Source organism: Macrosteles quadrilineatus, unplaced genomic scaffold (genome assembly GCF_028750875.1).
Source record: "Macrosteles quadrilineatus isolate MER2022 unplaced genomic scaffold, UCM_ALF_1.0 Scaffold_3__2_contigs__length_128488019, whole genome shotgun sequence".
NCBI classification, from domain to species: domain Eukaryota; kingdom Metazoa; phylum Arthropoda; class Insecta; order Hemiptera; family Cicadellidae; genus Macrosteles; species Macrosteles quadrilineatus.
In genome coordinates, this window is record NW_026542596.1 from 91,388,604 (window position 1) to 91,405,152 (window position 16,549).

General features: G+C 41.2%; 1 protein-coding gene across 1 annotated transcript in view; it reads right to left on the minus strand.

Annotated features, from left to right (window-relative positions):
* Positions 1 to 15,956, minus strand: part of LOC128990958 (cyclin-dependent kinase-like 4) — a 43,074-nt gene extending 27,118 nt beyond the window's left edge. Inside the window, exon 1 of the mRNA XM_054413634.1 lies at positions 15,883 to 15,956. The gene's annotated coding sequence lies outside the window, so the exon portion shown is untranslated. The remainder of the gene's footprint in view (positions 1 to 15,882) is intronic.
* Between the last annotated feature and the right edge of the window lie 593 nt (positions 15,957 to 16,549).

Genomic DNA, 16,549 nt, shown 5'->3' on the forward strand with positions numbered 1-16,549 from the left:
CAGTACAGGGAAGCCAACTTTGTCGGGTGACTGTAGGAAAAAGTATTATTCTCATGGCCAAAATGTAAACAACTCTGTGGAGGGATCTTTAAAGGCTTCTGGGGCAGAGTCCTAAGGGATTTTGCTTAGTTTTTCTGTTCATAACTCATCTACAGACCAAGACCTTTCTTTGGACACCTCTACCAAGTTTCTACGCCCAACCGTTCTCTCAAATTAGTGGGGACAAAGTTTCCAATCAAATATTTAGATTCCCCCATGTTAATCTTATGGGAGAAACTCCAACTTTGATGGCCTGTGGGGCAAAGCCCGAGGATTTTTACTACATGAATTGGTGAAAGGGGGTGTCTACACAAAAAATATTTTATTTTGACACGTCGTTTGTAAAACTCCGTCCATTATTAACGGAGGAGTAGTGTTTTCAAGAAATCGCCTTCACGTATTATATATAAGGATTATATTGAAATGACACTTTTCTAAACTAACCTTACCTAACCAACCAAACTTGCTGTAACATTTCCAAATCCCGTTTCATATTAGGCTACTCACATGCCTCTACTGTTATCAAACAAAAGTTTGAAATGGTACTGCAAGTTTGGTTAGTTATGGTTAGTTTAGTTTAGAACCTGGATCCACATAATATATTATTTTTGCCTAAACAAGATCAGTTGTCAATTCGTAATTTAATGTGTTTGAAGATACTAAAACAGAAGGAATGGATCGTAAAGGTAAACAAAAATATCGAAATATCGAAAGAAATCAGATCGATAATAATGAATGTTCCCTTTAACAGGAATGTACCCACATGGTACATTAATAAGTACTGTAGTTTTTTTTACCGATTAAGTCCGAAATAAGGTATAATTAGACAAATTTTGAAGGTAGTTTTTAGTCTACCGACTGCCAAACTACCAATAGCCTTTTTCTGACATTTACGTAACCTCAAGGGTTTATTGATAATCCGACATTTAAGTGGTCAGGGAGTTGTAATCTGATATTTATGTAATCGGGAAGTTAATGCATTATTTACGTGGTCGGGAAGTTGAAAATGCATTATTTACGTGGTCGGGAAGTTAATAATGCATTATTTACGTGGTCAGGAAGTTGAAAATGCATTATTTACGTGGTCGGGAAGTTAATAATGCATTATTTACGTGGTCAGGAAGTTGAAAATGCATTATTTACGTGATCGGTATGTTGATGATACAGTATCGTTTTTGAAAATTGTTATACATATATAAAACATTAAGAGGTTTATTGACTATAATGAGAAATCATATTTGGAAAACATCAAACTTAATCAGTCTTTTAGCTGTTTTAATCATTCATTATATTTCAGTGTATATTTTCTGTGTCATTAGCAACCTTATTTTTTAAGACAGACTTAATTATTGTATTAATAAATTCATCTCTCATGACCAGGAGAGTGATTATTAATGTGACATATACGTGACCGAGAAGGATTTGGGAGTACAAAACAAAAACGATTAAGTTACTAAATTTTAGCTCTACATAGTAATGTGATAATTAAATGTGATGTCCCGAACCCGTAGTGCTGAATAAGGTTTTGTATTACTGTACCTATATAATTTAAATCCAATTAGGCCTACCCGTATTAAATAGATTTAACTGTTGCAAAAGGTCTTTAAGTAGGCCAACTGCTAAAACTGAACTGACAAACAACCAAGCAAACCATAGTGATGTACATATATTTACTGTATTGACCACCGCACCAAACTGAGAACGGCGACCCGAAAATGCAAGAAGTTAAGTATTGAACAAAAAAATCGGCTAGTGACCAATTTATTACAGCGTCAGCTTACCCAGTGTATCATACTATCAACGGATCATCGAGTGCCAACGTATTCCTAAATTCATTTTAGTAATTTGATAAATTAAATTATTTGAACTAAAACGTAATTAAATCATTCTTGATCAATTCTACAAGCTATAAACCTACCCATGTCACTGAACACCTCCATCGCCAATAGTCCTAGGCTACTGAGATGCACGAGTGTTGTGTTGGGAGGAGGTTGCTAGGAAATACTGACCACAACAACAACACAGGGGTGATTGACCACAGGTCAGAGCTACACGCACTCTGCACTCTCTCTACCTCGGCCACCGTGACTGACCACAACAACACAGGGGTGACTGACCACAGGCCAGAGCTACACGCACTCTGCACTCACTCTACCTCGGCCACCGTGACTGACCACAACAACACAGGGGTGACTGACCACAGTTCAGAGCTACACGCACTCTGCACTCTCTCTACCTCGGCCACCGTGACTGACCACAACAACACAGGGGTGACTGACCACAGGTCAGAGCTACACGCACTCTGCACTCTCTCTACCTCGGCCACCGTGACTGACCACAACAACACAGGGGTGACTGACCACAGTTCAGAGCTACACGCACTCTGCACTCTCTCTACCTCGGCCACCGTGACTGATCACAACAACAACACAGGGGTGATTGACCACAGGTCAGAGCTACACGCACTCTGCACTCTCTCTACCTCGGCCACCGTGACTGACCACAACAACACAGGGGTGACTGACCACAGGTCAGAGCTATACGCACTCTGCACTCTCTCTACCTCGGCCACCGTGACTGATCACAACAACAACACAGGGGTGATTGACCACAGGTCAGAGCTACACGCACTCTGCACTCTCTCTACCTCGGCCACCGTGACTGACCACAACAACAACACAGGGGTGATTGACCACAGGTCATAGTTACACGCACTCTGCACTCTCTCTACCTCGGCCACCGTGACTGACCACAACAACAACACAGGGGTGATTGACCACAGGTCAGAGCTACACGCACTCTGCACTCTCTCAACCTCGGCCACCGTGACTGACCACAAGTCAAAGCTACACGCACTCTACACTCTCTCTACCTCGGCCACCGTGACTGACCACAACAACAACACAGGGGTGACTGGCCACAGGTCAGAGCTACACGCACTCTGCACTCTCTCTACCTCGGCCACCGTGACTGACCACAACAACAACACAGGGGTGATTGACCACAGGTCAGAGCTATACGCACTCTGCACTCTCTCTACCTCGGCGACCGTGACTGACCACAAAAACAACACAGGGGTGACTGACCACAGGTCAGAGCTACACGCACTCTGCACTCTCTCTACCTCGGCCACCGTGACTGACCACAACAACAACACAGGGGCAGGTCAGATCTACACGCACTCAGCACTCTCTCTACCTCTGCCACCGTCTCTAGCGCTGCTAGAGACTACTGACCACAACAACAACACAGGGGTGATTGACCACAGGTCAGAGCTACACGCACTCTACACTCTCTCTACCTCGGCCACTGTGACTGACCACAACAACAACACAGGGGTGACTGGCCACAGGTCAGAGCTACACGCACTCTGCACTCTCTCTACCTCGGCCACCGTGACTGACCACAACAACAACACAGGGGTGATTGACCACAGGTCAGAGTTACACGCACTCTGCACTCTCTCTACCTCGGCCACCGTGACTGACCACAACAACAACACAGGGGTGATTGACCACAGGTCAGAGCTACACGCACTCTGCACTCTCTCTACCTCGGCCACCGTGACTGACCACAACAACAACACAGGGGTGATTGACCACAGGTCAGAGCTACACGCACTCTGCACTCTCTCTACCTCGGCCACCGTGACTGACCACAACAACAACACAGGGGTGACTGACCACAGGTCAGAGTTACACGCACTCTGCACTCACTCTACCTCGGCCACCGTGACTGACCACAACAACAACACAAGGGTGACTGACCACAGGTCAGAGCTACACGCACTCTGCACTCTCTCTACCTCGGCCACCGTGACTGACCACAACAACAACACAAGGGTGACTGACCACAGGTCAGACTTACACGCACTCTGCACTCACTCTACCTCGGCCACCGTGACTGACCACAACAACAACACAGGGGTGGCTGACCACAGGTCAGAGTTACACGCACTCTGCACTCTCTCTACCTCGGCCACCGTGACTGACCACAACAACACAGGGGTGACTGACCACAGGTCAGAGTTAGATTTTAGATTTAGATTTAGATTTGTTGTCATGAGAGCCGAAGCCCCCTGACTGCTTACCCGGTACCTATCCTCCAGGACATACCCGGGCCCCATGATGTAGGCCGAAGCTTACGCATCAACCTTTGGCACATCATGGGCGGATGACTTAAGGTCATCAGGCTCGCCGGCTGCCGAAGCAGACCCTTCGGAAAGAGGGTTGCCCCTCAATCCTAACCAGGGATTCCGGCTGCTTGTTTAAGCGTCACTCAACCTGGGTTCCACTAGGTCGGAACCTAGAGGTCCATAGTAGAGCGCCCCGACGCATTTAGTGCAAGCAACACTCGGGACCTATCTCATCCCTGACAGGCAGAACCCGCCATCAATAGCCAGGAGGAAGGGGACCATCAGCACGCTGACGGGGGGAACCCCAACCTCCCATTTACACCGCTGCCCGATCGAGGCCTGACCCATTGCTGGGAACCAGAGATATCCAGAGCGATAGATCCCCAGATACCCCTGGCGGGCTCGGACCCAGCACCCGATCTACTTCGTTTGCCCGTCAGACCCAACATCACTGCCAGGCCATCAGGGTTTCCCAAAAGGAGGCAGGTATAGAAGTGGGACCCACCCGGATGAACCTATCCACCAGAGGTGGCGACACCCTTGACTCAATTGAGGTTCCGGGAAGAACCCCCCACACTCAAGATAACCATACCGTCCGTGCTCAGAGACAGGGATAGGTTTGCATAAGTACCTACAAACCGTTGCCCTCACACTGCGGAAAGTTACGTTGCCCTTGAGTGTCCCCGTGAGCTGCGGGTACTTGCCCGTTTTCACCTCCAGGAAAGGTTACTTCCAAAGTCGAGGATTTGCCCGCTGAATGCTGGTCGCACACAACAAGCAGGCCGAAGCCCAAAGAACCACAGACACAGGTAGGTTAGAGATTATGATGTACTTCCATCTCTCCTAGAGCTAAACACCCCTCCATCCTGGATAAAGGAATGTCACTGGGACCCGATGCCCAGTCGACCATGTCTGTGGCCAACTTGAAAATGCCGATACCAACACGGAGCATTTACCTCCCCTCTGGGGGCTAGGTATTTCACCTCCCAGGACGAGGCTACTTCCAAAGTCGAGGATATGCCTCACAAAATGTCAGTCGAACACAACAGGTAGGACTCAGTCACAACCACAGTTACAGGTAGATGAGGAGAGGCGGAATTAACGGCATCACTGAGAGCTAAACACCCCCCCCCCCACCCTGAATGGAGGGAATGTCACTGGAGGCTCCCCCTAAGGGGCTGGCGCTTACCAGTCGTCCATAACTGTGGTCTACCTGAAGTGCCGGGTCTGACACCGGGCAGTTACCTCCCCTCTGGGAGAGCTAGGGTCCGCGTGGTCGCCCAGGCCACGAACCCACGCAAGCGTGAGCCCCCTGCGGTTGATTGAACAACACAGGGGTGACTGACCACAGGCCAGAGCTACACGCACTCTGCACTCTCTCTACCTCGGCCACCGTGACTGACCACAACAACACAGGGGTGACTGACCACAGGCCAGAGCTACACGCACTCTGCACTCTCTCTACCTCGGCCACCGTGACTGACCACAACAACACAGGGGTGACTGACCACAGGCCAGAGCTACACGCACTCTGCACTCTCTCTACCTTGGCCACCGTGACTGACCACAACAACACAGGGGTGACTGACCACAGGTCAGAGTTACACGCACTCTGCACTCTCTCTACCTCGGCCACCGTGACTGACCACAACAACAACACAGGGGTGACTGACCACAACAACAACACAGGGGTGACTGACCACAGGTCAGAGTTACACGCACTCTGCACTCTCTCTACCTCGGCCACCGTGACTGACCACAACAACACAGGAAACTCCAGAGCCACTGGGGCGGAGCCGATTGGACGGATCACGAAATTGATGGTGAATAAACCTATTCCATGACATTCTATACGTATGTACCAAGTCTCGTTTCAATCGGTTCAGCGGTGTCTGAGTTTATCACTGCCAAACAAACAAATATATATACAAACATCCTCTTTTATACTTATATATTTTGTAAAACTGTGTAAAAGGTTGTTTATTCGATGATGACGTCAAGGATAGCATACAAAATTAGAATTCTATAATCATTGATGGTACTATAACTATATGTTTTAAGTTCTGGAACTACCTTCCAAACTTTAGTCAACCTGTGACATTAATTCTACCTTACTCGTACAAAGATTTACCAAAGATTCAGTTTTGCAGCGCAACAAGCTAACCTTGATTCAAGCTCGATATTCTTTCCTAACTCGTCAGCTGTCAAGATGGCGACGTACGTCAGCTGAGGCTCTCTATTTTTATTCCGGTCAATGGGTAAAAGGCGAGGCAGCGTTGATAATTTATGCTGAGGTCGCGGATATCGGTATATTGATTGTGGTCGTGGGAGTGTATCGTGCTGAGACTACTGTATAGTGTACGGTGCCTAGGCAGCTGCTCTCTTACTCTTGTAGCAGCGGTTCGTTAAATACCTTTATATACGTACAAATAGAGGCTGTAATAGCTATCATGAATAAAACATACGTAAAACACCAACTTCGCCTACAGTAAGACAGCTGTGTACTTTTGTAAATATTATGCACGGTGAGAGTGTAGAATCCTTATATATAATACGTGAAGGCGATTTCTACGAAACACTACTCCTCCGTTGATAATGAAGAGATTTTTACAAACTACGTGTCAAAATAAAGTATTTTTTGTGTAGATGCCCCTTTCACCAATTCCTGTAATAAAAGTCCTCGGGGTTTGCCCTACAGGCCATCAAAATCCCAATGTATTTCTTCTTATTAAAGAAAATCTATAAGTATAAAAGAGGATGTTTGTATATATATTTGTTTGTTTGGCAGGGATAAACTCGGACACCGCTCGACAGATTGTAATGAAACTTTCAGGCATTATTAAGCATTATTCAAGGAAGGTTTGTGTGAAGTTTGGTGCTGATCCGTCAAAAGGGCTCCGCCCCAGTGGCTCTGGAGTTTCCCATGTTAACCTTATGAGAAATGGAATTAATGAATCTTAACAGCTGTTTCAATTAAACAAGTTGGTTCTGTTCTATGATGTTCAATAGCATTAAAGTTACATGGATTACCAACAGGGTGCAGCACTATTATATCTTTTACATTTATGACAACAGCTAATTTGCAACCAAAAGGTGTGTGAGCGTAGCGAACGAACTTCAACCTGGAGGTGAGTTAGCGTAGCGAACGAGCTAACCTGAAGGCAAGTGAGCGCAGCGAACGAGCTCCAACCTAAAGGTGAGTGAGCGTAGTGAACGAGCTCCAACCTAAAGGTGAGTGAGCGTAACGAACGAACGTCAACCAGGACGTGATTGAGCCATGCGAACGAGATCATCTTGAAAATTAAGCGTAACGGTACTTAAATTATAAATAGTCAAAGGCAAGACAACGTCTGCCGGGTACAGCTAGTATTTTGTATAATTAAACTGACGAATAATTTGTATTAATTACAGCTGTTCATAGTAAACACATGATACACACAAAAGCATTCGTTTTCAGTTTCAATAACTGGAGTGGAGTGATTGATTGCATTATCTTGGAGTTGACTCTTTTATATCGGAAATTATGACTGTTATTCGTTTTGAAATAACACCTGTATAATACTTTTCAATTGCTCGAATTCGAGCAACAGTTACACTAGTTGTTTACTATTGGTGGAACATTCCATCTCCATGAAGTTGTCGTCAGTTTTGACGCAGTTGATCAACAGATAGCGCTGTTTTTAATTACTAATTGATACCGAGTAAGCAGACTAGTATGATAAATGTTTTTGGGCATCACTCACCTTATTGAAATCAGGAGAATCACAGTCCTTGTCATATCACAGTTGATTGCATATACACACTGATAAAAATACAAAATTAAAAATAAAACTAAATATAAAATCACAGACTAAAGTTCTCAACTCCGACGTTTCGCCACACCAATAAAAACGTGCGGTGTTTTCAAGGTTATTTTGTCTTCTCACGTAACGTTGTGAGCGCCTACCACGACTTGTCACGTTTTTATTGGTGCGGCGAAACGTCGGAGTTGAGAACTTTAGTCTGTGATTTTTTATTTAGTTTATTTTTATTTTTGTATTTGTATCAGTGTGTACGTGTAATGAACTGTGATATGACAAGGACTGTGTTCTCCTGATTTTAATAAGGTAAGTGATGCCCAAAAACATTTATCATACTGAAGTATTGACCTCATCTAAAATACCATGACGTTTAGAAATAAGCAGACTTTGTAACCGGTTAATATTAACTAGTAAACACGTTGCTCGAAATCGAGCAATTCCAAAGCCGTAAAGTAGTTATTTTAAAACAAATAAAAGCCATCATCATTTCCGATGAGTTTAAAAGACTTTGTATTGAAAAATAAATAACAGCAATTAAATTATACAGCTGATCAAAATGTAAACAATTGTGTTCTCCATAAGGATAACATGGGAACTTTCAAAGCCAATGGGGCAGAGGCCAAGGGACTTTTTCAAAAATGTATGACCAGTTTGCAAATCTACGCGACACGCTCTTTCCAATGAGAAGTCAATGGATAAAATCGGCTAAGAAATGGCGGAGGAGTTCAACCGACAAAGTTTCATGTAGCGTATCTATTTATATAAAATGCAAAGCCCTCACTGACTCACTGACTGACTCACTCACTCATCACTAATTCTCTTACTTCCCATTTACCTATGAGGCTGAAATTTGGTACACTTATTCTTTAGGCATTAAATAGGAAAACTAAGCTGTTTTTATTCTGATCGGACTCTCAGGCTCCGCCCCAGTGGCTCTGGAGTTTCCCATGTTAACCTTATAAGTACCTACTCATATAAATGGAATTAATGAATCTTAACAGCTGTTTCAATTAAACAAGTTGGTTCTGTTCTATGATGTTCAATAGCATTAAAGTTACAAAGATCACCAACAGGGTGCAGCACTATTATTTCTTTTACATTTATGACAACAGCTAATTTGTAACCGAAAGGTGAGTGAGCGTAGCGAACGAACTTCAACCTGGAGGCGAGTTAGCGTAGCGAACGAGCTAACCTGAAGGCAAGTGAGCGCAGCGAACGAGCTCCAACCCAAAAGTGAGTGAGCGTAGCGAACGAACTTCAACCAGGACGTGATTGAGCCATGCGAACGAGCTCACTTATAAAGTTAAACGGGGCAAAGCCCGCGGGTACAGCTAGTTAATTATATAGATAGTGATGATATTCAATATTGTTTACCATCTTTTTTATTTTGCTGACGTAAACAAACAAACATTTGTTATTGTTTTGTCAACTGTTCCAATTTGCAAAAACCAAAACAACTGTAGTACAACCAATGTAAATATTAACCTCTAAATTGAATGCATAACCTAAACAATGCTTTGCGTTATTAATGTACCTAACTGTAAAATAGAAATATCCAATGTCTGTTTTAATTAAGAAAATAGCTAGTCTTTGTAAAGTAACGAAAAATAACGTTCAAAACACGAGTGAAGGTGGGTCTATACATATTTTCGGCCATATTTAAAGTGTTCGATAAATCTCGCTCTTCAAACATGGTCTCAAATGTGTAATGACTCACTTTCTACTCTTGAAATATACTATTGATTGAGGCCTAATGATTAATTAGGTAATAAGTTTTCCAGGGAAACTGTAATACATGCAGACTCTTACAAAGGAGTTGAGTTTGTGAAGGAAACGTGAGACGAGTGACAACCCATGAGAGCCTGAATGGGCCTAATTATATCAAATAATGAAAAATACATATATTTTGGTAAATATACTAACGCCTAAACTAAGTTCGTTAAAAAAAGTAAAGAAAATATTAAACCTCTACAAGCTGCTAAAGTCCTTGTTGACACATCGCTTTAAAATTAGCTATGTTTAAGTAAGTATGAATATACAGTGAGTGAAATGGAGTAAGATGATCTATTTTGTTACTGACCATCGACGTATGTTACCATAGACTAAGCAACACAAGTACACTCCTCATCCCATTGTGAATTTTGAAGCTTGTTTTTTGTGTAGTTCATGTACGTCCACACTGATCGCTGGGGTAGACGAAATCTTGTTTCTATTATTTTAGGGTTGTTTTCATGATTTGTGCTTTACTTTTTGGAAGGGAGTATGTTTTATCTATGATGATACTGACTAAGTTACTAAGACCAGCTGTTCCCTTGGCCAGGGCCATTTATTAAACAATCGTGTCAATGACAGCTGGCCTGATTTCAAACCATAAAAACAGTAGTTTTTATGGTTTGAAATTTGTACGGCTTTCCTTGTGATTTAACCGGTGACCTTCTAATTGCTATGCACTAGAACCGGCTAGCTACCAAACTACTGTAAAAGGTGTGTGTCAATCCTGATTTTGTAGGATACCTAATTTACTCAAAATAAAACCCTAAAATTGGTCAATATCCATTAATATAACATTATAACTTGACCAAACGTTTGGGGGAGCCCACCATTGCTTAATAATCCTTTCTTGAAGCTTATCTACGCTACGAAAGGAGCGAGTGTGTATTTTTAAGTCGTGTTATTTGGCCTCGACGTCAATTCCACTTTTGATAACTTATATCATCGATTCTTCAAACACATCAATGGACATTAAACAATTAAAGGGTCTCGTATGATAGCGCTAGTTTGCGTGAGGTCCGGCCGGGTGTTGGGTCTGTCGCGTGTATACAAGTGATAGAGCAACTTTTGTGTTATTTATTGCGCCAAACAATGAATTTACACGTCATAACAAGACGTTAAACCGAGGGGAGGAGTTTAATGCAACACGTGCCTAAGATTGGCTTTGGGGTTGCTAATTGGTTCCTTCGTTTTGTAATTTAATTTCTCCAAAGTTTTTTAAATGATTTCGTTGGTTTACGTACGCATCATTCTAAATTTCTGGATTTGTTCGAAATGAAGAGATTTAAGATTCAGTAGGATGTACTGGTAACGAAGTTGACCTGGGAGAGTTGGTGCTAGCGAGGAACACGAGATTATGCTGATGCTACCCGAGATCTTATCGCTGTTATAGGTTATAGCTATCTTATATGTCAGTCGTTCCACGTCTGGAGTCGCCGTTTTTTCTTATGGCCCTTTAATTTTTGATTTGAGACTCATCAATACACTACCACATAATATTACATTGGTTCACTCGAACCCATTTAGAAAGCTGGTAACTTATTTTACGCAAAGTTAAACTAATCCGTTACTGAGTAACGTATTCAATACTGTTTTTTTTTTTTTTTTTTTTTTTTTTTTTTTCAATCGCTTCTACGTGGGAAAATCTATTTGTATTGTTGATTTGTATGTGTGTTGTTGCCTCCATTTGTATAAATATAAAATATGACATGAGTGAGTTTGCATCATGTCTAAGTTGACTAGCTGTAATGTAATAAAGTAAGCCTGTATCGTAATAAATAGAAAAACTGACAACAAATTGGTTTGCAAAACGCCTCAAGGTCGTTTGATTGTGCTGAAATCAATGAACGCAGTTTGCATGTTCAGATAGGGTTAGTAAGATGATTGCAGTTTGTGTTTGCCAAGAACTTTGTAAAAAAAAATTATTGAGAGCTTGCTGTAAGAATCGCGTAGCTATGTATACTTTAACAAAATAAACTAGAGTAGTTCTAAATATACTTTCGAATCTTGTTCACATGTTCTGGATTTGTTTTTTACAGAGTAGTTCAATGTTTTGAGTTGATGAGTACAATACCATGCTAGTTTATTTCAGTGAGACAGCTATATGACGAATCAGTCAAATTTGCATACAGGGTGTTCAGATGTATGTGTACTTATTTACTTGCTGTAGATTCATAGAACCAAATTGCTGATTTACTAACCTGACAGTCCCATTAATCTGCTGGTCTGTTGATGGGACATTGTCCAGAGCAGATCTGCTAACCTGTTAGGCTCATTAATATTTTTATCTCTGCTGTCCTGTTGATAAGGTATTGTCCAGAGTAGGTCTACTAACCTGCTAGTCCCATTAATCTTTTATCTCTACTGGTCTGTTGATGAGACATTGTCCAGAGCACGTCTACCAACCTGTTAGTCCCATTAATCTTATATCTCTATGCTGTTCTGTTGATGAGGTATTGTCCAAAGTAGGTCTACCAACCTGTTAGTCCCATTAATCTTATACCTTTGCTGGTCTGTTGACGAGGCATTGTCCAGAGCACGTCTACCAACCTGTTAGTCCCATTAATCTTACATCTCTCTGCTGGTCTGTTGATGAGGCATTATCCAGAGCACGTCTACCAACCTGTTAGTCCCATTAATCTTACATCTCTCTGCTGGTCTGTTGATGAGGCATTGTCCAGAGCACGTCTACCAACCTGTTAGTCCCATTAATCTTACATCTCTATGCTGGTCTGTTGATGAGGCATTATCCAGAGCACGTCTACCAACCTGTTAGTCCCATTAATCTTACATCTCTCTGCTGGTCTGTTGATGAGGCATTATCCAGAGCACGTCTACCAACCTGTTAGTCCCATTAATCTTACATCTCTCTGCTGGTCTGTTGACGAGGCATTATCCAGAGCACGTCTACCAACCTGTTAGTCCCATTAATCTTACATCTCTATGCTGTTCTGTTGATGAGGTATTGTCTAGAGCACGTCTACCAACCTGTTAGTCCCATTAATCTTACATCTCTCTGCTGGTCTGTTGATGAGGCATTGTCCAGAGCACGTCTACCAACCTGTTAGTCCCATTAATCTTACATCTCTATGCTGGTCTGTTGATGAGGCATTATCCAGAGCACGTCTACCAACCTGTTAGTCCCATTAATCTTACATCTCTCTGCTGGTCTGTTGATGAGGCATTATCCAGAGCACGTCTACCAACCTGTTAGTCCCATTAATCTTACATCTCTATGCTGGTCTGTTGATGAGGTATTGTCCAGAGCAGGTCTACCAACCTACCGGATTGATCGGTTCGCGTGCGATACCCACGTAAAGCCCGAATCACTGCCGCTGGTTCCTTTATGTCCCACATCGATTGTGCCTACTGCATTCAAATGAAAACGACACAGCGATCGTCACGAACGCGAATTATCAAACAAATACTTTATAATGTAACCGACCCCGTTTGACGTCATCACGATGATCGATTCCTCCTGTGAGAGTTCGCATTTGTGGTTGCAATCACAAGGATTTTGTACTTTCTTACAATAATAGTTGTTGTGTTCGTTTGTAAAATGTCCATAAATCAGATGGATTTTTTATTGTAAATTAGTCGTCTAGTTTATGATTTAAATATTTAATATTCTTACTAGTTATGGGATGTGGTTCGTTCAAAGTTAAAAATAGTACTGGCTGGTGTGTACACAATTAAAACAAATATGAACACAGAAGCGACACAGAATGATTTGTTATCGAAGAAATTCAAACCTTTTCACTATTGTCAAATAAAATAATACATAGAAAAACACAAAAACCTAAACTACTGTATATAGAAAAGATTTAAAAATAAAAAATATAAACTCTACTGATTAAAATATTCCACGAAATGGTATTAGGATTTAATAATCAAATAAACTGTTATATTTTGCTACCCTAATAATCATAGAAAGGGGCTGAAAAAGGTTATTAGGCTATAAAACTGACAAAGGATGTAACACACAGCAAAAATACATAACTTTCCCCCAACTATAAACTGAACAACTCACGCTACTGCTACATTTGTGTATTGTCCCCTACCGTTGTGGGTTTGTACCGGCTGATTCATGCTTTCTGGAGGACCGATATGCGTATCTATACCTAAATACCTAAACTGCACAGTATACCTAATACCCAATCAGGGGTTTCCTTGTTACATTCCTTTCCCAGCCAATCTACTTAACCAATTTTTACGACTGAGGTATAATTTTAAAGCTTATGTTCTAGCTCACCTATGAATAGTGGCACAAAAAGTGATTTCCTTTAATGCTTTGCACCTCATGTTTAATTTGTTCCTAAAGTCCATTTTCAAGGATCAGCTGTGCTGAACAACTTTCTAAAAAGCGGTTACATGTGAATTGTAATTTAACAGCTGTTCCTCGGCCTACAATTTAATGTTTAACAAAAGACTAAACAGTTTAGATAAATTAATTAGGCTACTTATTTCAAACGTTTTTATTAGCACGCTTTCTTAATCCGGTACAAATTTTGCAATCAATTTTAAATTAACTTCCCGATGAGCTAGAGACTTGAAACATAGCTCACAAACATAAACAACAAACATACAAACAAACACACACACAAACTTTCACATTTACAATATTAGTAATACTAGTAGAGTACCCGTCCTTCATACGGGGTTGGCGTGTAAGTATAAAATGCTTATTGCAGTTATACTCGTGCTTTGTGTTTGCAATGGGGTAGGACACGGTTTGAGAAAATATGGTTCTTTTAATTTGCGGTATGCTATGGTAAAAACATCTATCATAGCCATAATAATGCTCTTCCGCTGAACCTAAACAACAGAAAAAAGTAAATTACCAAAAATTCGCACAATATTACAAATTATTTATAAATCAAAAACAAAAGCATAACTATAAAAACTCCTTTTTTGTCAGTTCCCATTGTGTATCACAGCTTTTTGTTGCTGCTTGGTTCCAATTAGCTGTTGTCATAAATGAAGTAAACGGTAAAAGCAGTCTGACACATACTTTCTCCCATAAGCTTGTCAAAAACCTTTATCATGGGTAAGCGGTGAAGTAACTATGACAATTTTGTAGGAAAAATCACAAAAGTTGCGATATCTTTTGAACCGTAATCGTTACAGTAATGGGGGTTGCATTATTTTATTTAGAATTATAAGGACTATTACTCATTAATTTTAATCAGAACCGGGGTATTCCAACATGCGATTTTTTTGTAATTTTATGGCATTTTTAATGGGAAAATAACATAAGTTACAATAAGTTTTGAACCGTATTTTTTACGGAAATGGGATTTGTACAATTTTGTTCAGAATCTAAATTACTATAACACACTGAATTTTTATCAAAATCGTTCGGGCATATTCGAGAAAATCTGAATCTTCCGTTATTTTATGGAGAAATCCCCATTAAAAATCACAATTTCAAAAAAATGAAAAAAAACTCCCGGAGATACCATGGATTAGTACCTACAAACTAAATTTCATCAAAATCGGACAACAGGTTTGGTCCGTAGCTCTGTACACATCCACATACACAGACATCACTTCGAAAACCACTTTTTTGGGTTCAGGGGGACCCAAAATGGATATCCACTCAAAACTTAAACTCGAAAATGTTGACGAAAACAATACTTTCTCTAAATTATACTATGTATAGGGAAAGAAAGTAAAAAATAATAGTGCTGCACCCTATCGGTAAACCCTATAAATGTTTAATGCTATTGAATATGATAGAACCATCCTTTGTAGTTGAAACAGCTGGCAAAATTCTTAACTTAAAAAATGAATACTGATAAGTACCGATGAATACATGGGAATCTCCAGAGCCACTGGGACGGAGCCCGAAAGGATCTTTGAGATAAGAGTAGGCCTATGCCTATATATGTTAATCGGGAACGTAAGGTATCATCATAGTTAATGCGTGATTGAACTTCAAACAAACAAACATACATACACACAAACTTTCACATTCATAATGTTAGTAAGATTATACTTAGAGAACTTCGAGAAATATATTTTCAACCTTGAACAATGGACTTTTTACATAGTGCACTCACTAGTGAATATCTAAATACTTGTGAGTACGTGTGTAGTTTACTAGAATGTCGTGAAGTAGAGCATAGTAGATGGTACCTTATCAGCTGGGTAGCCGCGCAGTATACTGCCACAATTCCTCCGCGCATCACTGTATCGAACCGTCCGACGGGCTGAGTCGTACTGTACACTGAATCTAGCCTTCTGCCACTCTCCTCCTGACTCAAGAAAGTGTTTACCTACGTTAAATTGCATTTAATAAACCATTACGTCCTTCTTCATTATCTTTACATTCCTCCAAAATAAATATCCGTTCTTCAACGCTTGTTTTAGGAGATTCACGATTTTGACGAAGTTGTTTTTCAAGTTCAGTTGCCATTAGCTGTATGGGCTATTAATTAATTGACAGCTGTGTCTAAGGAATGTGACGGCCTTAGTCACTAACAAGACAAGCTCGCGCCACTCATTCTACAATCATCTCCATTCATACTTGGCTTTATACCTACTTTGTATGGTCGCCATTCTTAGGAAAGTATTAAAGAGTAGGAGGAATCATGGTTTTGTGTATCAGTTTTATTTGGATTTCATTTTTGAAAATCGGACTCAATAGGCTTTGGTTGTATGTAGGTTGGTGTTTTTGTTGAAAGGTAATTGGGAAATGGTAGATTATCGGGTGTAGGTTTGTGAAGCATATTGTCAAGCTATGGAGCAAGTTTAGACGATTGTAGTCTTTCAGGTTCCTCGGATTGACTGGTCTGCGTAAAGT